The following is a 9,317-nucleotide window of genomic DNA, read 5'->3' on the forward strand; positions in this document are numbered from 1 at the left end:
GGGGTGTTTGCCCATGGGCATCTAACCCGGATCCCCTTGCCCAAAAGAACTAAACAAAATAAAGGCTACACATAACTCAAAATACTCAAGGCTGAGACGATGCAAAACTTAACTGAAAACTGGCCAGACTTTACAAACACCAAGTAGCTACAGAGACATCAACACAAGACAGCTACACCATGCCAACTAAAAAAAAATCACGCACAAACTAAACTAGTTGGCTGGGGAACTGAAACCATGTGGGGGTTTAAATAGCAGACTGCACAACTGACGGAAATTGGTTTACTGGTTGGTTAGGTGATGAGCAACTGGCGGATACCTTAATGTAGAATGAGAGTGAGGGTTAAATACAGGAGGGAACACAAAACTATATGGACGTGGACACACCCGTAGCCGTAACATAAACACGCACACATACCATGTCTCCCTATATGCGTGGGGACCCCTCATTGACTACATTCATTCCCTGGCCCTTAACCTTCATAACTACATGCTTAACCTTAACCCTTACCTGAACCTTAACCTAATCCTAACCTTAACCCTAAAACCAAGTCCTAACCCTTAAATAGACCCTTTTCCTCACGGGGACCCATAAAATGTCCCCACAAGGCAGGTGGTTTTAGGTTTTTCTATCCCAGCGGGGACCAAATGTCCCCATTAGGATAGAAAAACCTGGTATACACACTTACTTCCCCTCCAGGACACTGAGTTTAGACTACCCTGCTGTGACAAGACGCAGAGCACCGACTGGCCACTGTCAGTGTGTGAGCAGCTAGAGGGAGCAGAAGCGGGAGCAGCTTAATTCAGCTGAGGTTGCGCAGCCCTAAATCACAGTTAAAGTCACAGAGAGCTTTTATCATTCACATAGTGAAAAACGGGTATCTACAGTTACCGCCGATGGGTGACCCCACCTTGTCCTTAGAGTAACGATTTGAAGGAAGAAGAATAAGAAAATCCAGAGAAGAAAAACAGTAGAAACCTCGGGAAGAGGATCAGAGGAGGCGTCCTTCTTCCAGGGTGGGTAGACGTGCAGGAGATGTTGACTGGGCAAGGTAAAGGATATCGTAACTTATTCAGAAGTAAAAATGGTGCAAAAAAAGAGGAAAAGGTGAACGCTGGGATAACAATGTATAAAGATGAGAAATATCCTCACCACAAAGCAGTGCCGTCCCATGCACCATCACCAACCGAGTGCCCCAAAGCCCTGGGGAAGAGTCTGCAGAGAGGCCTGGACCCGGGAATGGGAACAGAGGGTAAGGTGGGCACTTGACAGGTATACTGTAAACTGCAAGTGCTTGTTTAAGGTACTTTTCAAGTAGGAGTAGAGGAATCAAAACACCTATTACGTTTTACTCAAACGGCCGGCATTTATTTTACTGTAACATTAAACACAAAATAGAAAATGAAAGAAGTCTTTCAGAGCTCTGATGAAATAGCCCCCCAAAAAATAAAAGTAAACACTGTTCATCTACCCGGGTAGTATGTTTTTGCATTAAGTGTGTGGTGAGATCTCAGCGCTTATCTGCCCGATGACAATGAGACATGTGGAGCAGAACACTTCCGGTTGCTGGCAAGATGTTCCTCTTCACGCCCTCTGCTCGTCTGCCGCGCGTCCGTTGGCGATTTGTCCAATGGACTGTCCCAAATCATCTAAAACAAACAACAAACAACAAACCTCTGCATAGCAAGGCAACATTCAATGACTTATCAAACTAAACATGACCACATCTGACACTAATATCACTCAAAAATCCATATAGCAGCTTACAATTGGTATACATTCTATTCTCTCAATCGCTGCACATGTGAAACATAGCTTCTAACAACACTCTCGTTAGTTTAACTTGAGAATAACTCCCATTGTTTTTTTGCTTACGTTAATACATCTCATTTACTCGTGAAACGAATCCATTATGCTATTGTGGCGAATTCGGGGGCAACCGCAGGAGCCGCCGCAGCCGGGACGCGAACCCGTACCTTCCGTACCGTGGGCGACATCGCTAACCGCTCGACTAAAGCGTCCGACCCGTTATCCACTTATCCCGTTATCCCGGCAGACAAACAGGTGTCTCATGAGTTGTTGCATTTATGCTTGTCGCAATGTCGCTGACTGTCTCCTGGTATCTATGGAAACGTTTCGCGTCACGCGCTGTGTTGTAAACAGTAGCGAGTGTTCTGTTTATGAATGAGCGCGCGTCGTGTAAACAACGCTCTCAAGCAAAACCATGGCAACGCTCGAACACCTCGTCCCTTCAATCCAACTATCCAATCACAGCTAAGCGACATAATGCGCGCGAGTCTGCGACATAAGAAAATGTGTCGTGTACACGACGGCCCTGGGAGACACAAAAAGTGTCTCTCGTGACGTCAAAATTGTCAAGAGACATCTGTCTGCTAGCCGACATTTGGAGTATAAATTGGGCTTAACGTGTCTACTTATCTATGCAGGTTACACTACCCGCATTCCACTTCTGACACCGATGTAGCGAATTCGGGAGGCAACCGCAGGAACTGCCGCAGCCGGGACGCGAACACGTATCTCGTCGCTAACCCGCTCGACTAAAGGGTCCGACCCGTGGCTATATATCCAACACTTAGTAGGACACTCACCGGAGAAAAGAATACAATTCTCGAAAATCCCCGTCAGAATTTCAACCTCGTCCTGTCTGTTACTTGCTTAGAGTTGGGTTCTGTGGAGAAAACCCTTCAACTATTTCTTTAATTCCGTTTTTTCTTTCAGCTCGCGTTTCAACTCCAACTTACTGTACTTACTACTCCCTGCTGTTTTCGACTTCGCTCTTCCTCTCACTGAGAAACGATGCAGTAGGTTTCTTTATCTGCAGCACCACTACTGCCCTCTGCTGGGCTAAAATAACATGCAGGTGAAAGATATAATTAAAAGATACCTAGAAATGAGAAATTACACCGTAAATAACCTAACCCTGCTTGTATGTTGTTCTTGAGCGGGTTACAAGAGGACGCACTGCAGACGTCACAGTAATCATGAAGGTTCGAATGGTGCAAAAGTTGATTTATCATCGGTGCCGACATGGATAACAACATTCTAAGAGGTAGTATACACGTCATGTTCCCAATCCCCGCCCCCCTTTGTCTCCTCAATTGTATCCGGCCAATCACCCTACTCTACCAAGCCGTCCCGGGTGCTGCTCCACCCCCTCTGCCGACCCGGGGAGGGCTGCAGACTACCACGTGCCTCCTCCGATATATGAGGAGTCGCCAGCCGCTTCTTTTCGCCTGTCAGTGACGAGTTTCGCCAGCGCGTGGGAGGTTCACGCTACCCCCGCTCCCCCATGAACAGGCGCCCCGACTGACCAGAGGAGTTTTTGGATGTGGCAAAGATTAAGGTTTTCGTGCAGGACACCGAAAACCGCCGGAGGAGACTGGAGGCCTGAGGGAACTCTGAATATCACATCAGGAAGATTGAATCCATCTGCACTGTAAGGGAGGAGGAGGAGGAGGGGGGGTTATAGATAGCATCATGCCCCATCTTAAACACTTTTGCCCCAACAGAGCCTTATTGTCTGCCGCTCTGGCTTGGTGACTGTGGCCTAGGGTGCTTGTGATCCACAGATAGAAACAAAACCCCAATGTCTTGGGACTGTAGTCGTATTTATTTCAAGATCTCTTCCTAGGATCCAACATGTCATTGTGTCGTGCAGATTGCTCAATTGACAGCTGGGCAGTGTGAGTATGTATTGTCTGTGTGTGTGTGCGCGCGCGCGCGTGCGCGTGCTCGGAGCCCGAGACAAAGATGCTGCTTGTTGGGATGACCGGCCATTGATATCCTAAAAAAGCATCGGGGCAACTGGGAGCAGAGTAAGATGCTTTGACAAGAGGTCACTTAAGATGCGATGAATCAGAGCAACTCCGGCCCTGTGGCATTTTGCACATTAAGAGTGCATCTCCACTCCTTAGCCAGACTGACAGATGATAATCTGATTATGGACTGCGGGGAGGAAACGGTAAGGAGCGGGGACAGGACATCCAGATGTGAGCTCGTCTGCAGTCGAAGGAATTTGCATCCACCACCACCACCCCGCCCCCCCTTCGCCCCCCTTGGCTGTTTGACAAGGCGATTTTATTGCACGATACGATAAACTGCCTTTGTGTGTTTCAAAATTAAAAACCTTGCCATTCATCCTTACGGTGAACGTCTATCCTGGAGTTAGCATCGGAGACACTGTGTGTGTGTGTGTGTGTGTGTGTGTGTGTGTGTGTGTGTGTGTGTGTGTGTGTGTGTGTGTGTGTGTGTATGTGTGAGAGAGGGAGAGGGGGGGGAGGGAGAGAGAGAGAGAGAGAGAGAGAGAGAGAGAGAGAGAGAGAGAGCGAGAGAGAGAGAGAGAGAGAGAGAGAGAGAGAGAGAGAGAGAGAGATGCTTGGCAGAGGCATAAAAGAAACGCCTGACTGGAGTAGCCACATCTTAATGGAGTCTGTGAAACACAAGGCTTTGGTATGCTTACAACACTGTCATTTATCTGTACATACGTACACAGAAGGCAGCTCTCAGGATCCTACGGGTGCTCCTGCCATGCAGAGACAACACGCGCGGCGCACGCGCACAGACACGTGTTTTCTTGCACATTCTTTATTAATTCATTCAGATCTGAACCCTTGAGTGCACTGCCACTCAAGGGTTTGATGCCAGTGACAGTGATGTCTTTGCCCCTGGGTTAGTGGTTTTGTTTTGTTCCAGTACCCCTCTCCCGCTGATGGCGTCCTAATCTGTGTTACAAAACAGTTGATCCACCACATTTTAGCCCTCAGTGCTGCAGAATGGCATCCCTCCCTTTATCGGCCTTCTTTGCGTGTGTGTGTGTGTGTGTGTGTGTGTGTGTGTGTGTGTGATGTGTGTGTGATTTATAGGATGCGATACCAGCCGTGATCATTTTTAAGTACAGAATCAGCACTGAGGGTCTACCAGGCAGACCCTTCCCAGACCCTTCCTGGCAGACTGAGGGTCTACCAGGCAGACCCCTCAGCTTGTTTGTGTGTTCTATATGCTTTATGCGCTGACGTCACGTGTTCAGGGGTCCACGCCGTCATATCTGGTTAGATCAGCTGTGTGGAGAACAGGGAACAACAGCGCCTCACGGGGGGTTCTTTCGTCATATATGTCTGTGAATTTGTGGTGTGTGTGTGTGTGTGTGTGTGTGTGTGTGTGTGTGTGTGTGTGTGTGTGTGTGTGTGTGTGTGTGTTTGAGTGGTACACATAAATATGTTGTGTGTGAACTTGAGTGTGTAATATATGCAAGTGCAACACCGAGAAAGGGGGGCGCGCGCGTGCACGAAAGAAGGAGAGCGAGAGAGAGAGCGAGAGAGAGAGAGAGAGAGAGAGAGAGAGAGAGAGAGAGAGAGAGAGAGAGAGAGAGAGAGAGAGAGAGAGAGAGAGAGAGAGAGAGAGCGGGGAGAGAGAGAGAGAGAGAGAGAGGAGAGAGAGACAGAGAGAGAGACAGAGACAGAGGACAGAGAGAGAGAGAGAGAGAGAGAGAGAGAGAGAGAGAGAGAGAGAGAGAGAGAGAGAGAGAGAGAGAGAGAGAGAGAGAGAGAGAGAGAGAGAGCGGGAGAGAGAGAGAGAGAGAGAGAGAGAGAGAGAGAGAGAGAGAGAGAGAGAGAGAGAGAGAGAGATGTGGCACCTGTGGATAGGACTGCACGGCTGTACCGAGGTTTGTAATATTCCCTCCTATTACGCAACCGCCGGTGTCAACTTTACCCAGCGCTACAGACCGGCTCCCTCCATCTCTTACGTCTCGTTTCCTCTCTCCATCTCCTCCCGTGTAGGCTCCTCTCCGTGTGATACCTCCGGGTCACCTAGGGGACAGCTCCCTGTCCCTTGCAGCCTCCCCGGGTTGGGTAAGGGCAAGGCAGGATAAGAGTGGTAGAGGGTATCCAGCTGCTCCCTGCCCCCGGGGGTTTAAATGCATGCTGCCTCTGTTTACCTCTCATGCTGTGTGTGTGTATTTGTGCACCTCTGCATGAATGCATGCATGATGCATGCATGCATGCGTGTGTGTGTGTGTGTGTGTGTGTGTCTTTGTGTGACTGAGTGTATGTTGGGCATGATCGCTCCCTACGTCAGAATTTCCTTGCCCCTGTCAATTTCCTGTCTAGTGGCCTAGAGTGTTCCTCTATGGCGGGCGTGCAGCCGCTCGCCCCCCCCCCCCCACCACCACCACCACCGCCACACAATTTGACTTTCATCACTTTGCTCATATATTGTCTCTACTCATCCTTGTCTTTGACGTCATCTCGCTCTCATTTCTTCCATCACGCTGCATCCATTTCCGTCCTCTGTCCTGCTCACGATTACCTCACCGCCTCCTTTCAAGTTTCTCCCTCTCCTTCTCCTCTCATATATCCATCCACCCTTTTGCTCTGACCCCCGCCCTTGCATCTGGTCCTTACACACCGCCTTACTAGCGTTTCTATTTCATTTGCATCCAACCGCTGGCTTTGATTACGGCGTGATTGTTTCATCGTGTTCTGGGTAGTGAAAGACACCGACTTGAACAAAAACAACGCGCTGATTCTGAACAGATCTGCTGTCGCCGCTTCTGTGGCGGGATGTTGAGCATTATTCTTGGCGCTCTTTGCCCTGACCAACCCCCTGACCCTTTGGACACTTGGGCATCCTCTACGCTTTAACCGGATGCCTTTTCAGCTACTGAACGCCCTTCGCCCTCACATCCGACAGCGCCATCTTCTCATCTCCTCCACGTGACCGCTGATTCCGGCTGCGCCGTCCGACTGGCTTGATGACGTCACGACACGTCGATAGCTGGAGCTGTTCTGCTGGATTTTAGTGCAGCCTTTGATGTTATTGACAGCGTTTCTTTAAATTCCCTCCCCCGTTGTATCCGGCCAATTACCCCACTCTGCCGAGTCGTCCCGCCCCCTCCGCCGATCCGGGGAGGGCTGCAGACTACCACGCCTCCTCCGATACACGTGGAGTCGCCAGCCGCTTCTTTTCACCTGACAGTGAGGAGTTTCTCCAGGGGGACGTATTGCGTGAGAGAATCACTCCATTCCCCCCCCCCGAACAGGCGCCCCGACTGACCAGTGGAGGCGCTAGTGCAGCGACCTGGGCACATACCCACATCCGGCTTCCCACCCGCACACACAGCCAATTGTGTCTGTAGGGACGCCCGACTAAGCCGGAGGCAACACCGGGATACGAACCGGGTTCCCCGTGTTGGTAGGCAACGGAATAGACCGCTACGCTACCCGGACGCCCCTTGACATTTTTCTTTATTGGCGAAATTAGCGTGTTGTGGCTTCAGACCATCAGCTGCTGGGTGGAAAACTATATTGTATTACCAAGCGAACTGAGAATGGTTTTTGACATAGGTTTGCAAAATAATACAAATTATCATTACTGTACTCCATTTTCATGAATCATGAATTTACTTGTTCATCCTGAACAAGGCCAGTAAGTATATCAGTGTATGCATATGACTCTTACTTTATATATATATATATATATATATATATATATATATGTCTGTATCCACAGCTAATGAACTCTCACGCTCTAAATAATGAGTTACAAAATGTCGTAAACTGGATAAACAGCGATAAACTAGTACTCAATGTATCAAAAACAAACACACAAAAAACCCTGTTGTATGTGGATCACATCATTCAGTAATTCTGAAGCCACAGCTGAATCTGCTTATCAAGGGGGGGGGGGCATCTACTGAACAAGGAGAGGAAACCAGCGTTTTGTGTGGACCCCCTGAAGACCAGCTGCTTTATAAAAGCACGGGCTAATGCGGACCCTAATGAAATAACATTTCTAGCTGCCATGCTGCAAAACGTTTCAAGCCTGGCAAGGATTTTTTTATTTTGTATTCAGACTTTTCCATATCTACAAGTCAGATATTTTGTCCCTTTGAAACAGGCATGGAGCACATTACTTGTTTCAATGTTTAATTCTTTGTCACGAATATTTCTTGAACAGTTGATATTCAGCAATGAATCAAGGGAAATTATATTGAGATTAGGATACATTCCTGCAATTGCGGTAAAACAATTTGGCTGCAGATTTCCTGAGATAAGGTCTTCAAGTCTGGATACAAGATAAAATTTCTCAGCACGTTTGGTCATTTCTTGCAGTGCACAGATGTGTCAGAGCATTGCTTGCAAGTTTCTGAGGTGAAAATCCTGAAAAACAAATGACACATCCCCAAGATTTTCTTTCTTTTTTTTCCACGGTTATGAAATGCCATCATCTCCATTTGAATGAAGCAGATTACCACTTTGATTTTTCTTTTTTGATGTATTCATTTGGTTATGCCAGGGCTTTTATATAAAAACCTTGTGCTCCTTTTCCAAATTTTTAGGTCCACGAAATAGCACCTCAGACTCTTACAATGTGCTGTGCAGTATGGTGTAATGACACATCCCCGGTCTCTATTATAAACTGGCAGCTCGTTTTAATCAGTGAGGGATGTTGCTGTCCTCAAACTATGTGCTGATGCTGTATGAAACCTGCAGACATTGCAGCCTCTCTAGACTGACTCATAATTCTTCTTTACTGTCTTGATTCTTGACAGTAAGTCAGGCCTCAAAAAGGCCTCTACTTTATCTCAATAGTTAAATTATGCATTTTCATGTTCATTTGGTCACCTGTCCTTAGTCATGTGAAAATCTTTATAGCATAACTGCCTTTTGGGGGTAAAAAAGACTGCATTACACAACCATGTGAGAAAATTCTATTATTCTAAGCACATAATTGAAGTTTGCTGGATTCCACTTGTCTCGATTAATGTGTGTATACTGCCCTCTGCTAGTACATTTTGGTACTTCAATGAAACCAGAGTAATGAAACGGTAAAACAAGTACAATCAAAGGGGGAAAATACATTTCATTTTTACAAGAGTGTAAAACAAAAGTTACAAAAAAAAAAGTATAGCACCAGGTTGTCATACAGTATATTTAAAGGGTCACATAAGTGCCCACACAGGTGGTGGGCTTGCCAGTAAAAACCCGTAGCAGCTTATTAGTCTCATATCATTGCTTTGTTTTGTTATTGTTTTAGACAAAGATCTCTAATAAAATAGTTTAACAATGGAGCCACTTCATATAAGTTAAAAGAAAACGTTAAAAGAAAAAGAAAACATGATCAAAAGGGGGGGAAATGCCCTATGGAATATAAGGGAATTTCAGGGGGGGGGGAATATTGCCCAACTATACATTTACAGGTGTGTCTCACAATTCTAATCTTGCTGTCTCTCCTCGTCCCCCTTGTCTCACGTCACCTGAAAACTCAGGACGGAGGCTCTATTCTGGGAGCTTGG

This window comes from Lampris incognitus, chromosome 2 (assembly GCF_029633865.1).
Source record: "Lampris incognitus isolate fLamInc1 chromosome 2, fLamInc1.hap2, whole genome shotgun sequence".
Lineage (NCBI taxonomy): Eukaryota > Metazoa > Chordata > Actinopteri > Lampriformes > Lampridae > Lampris > Lampris incognitus.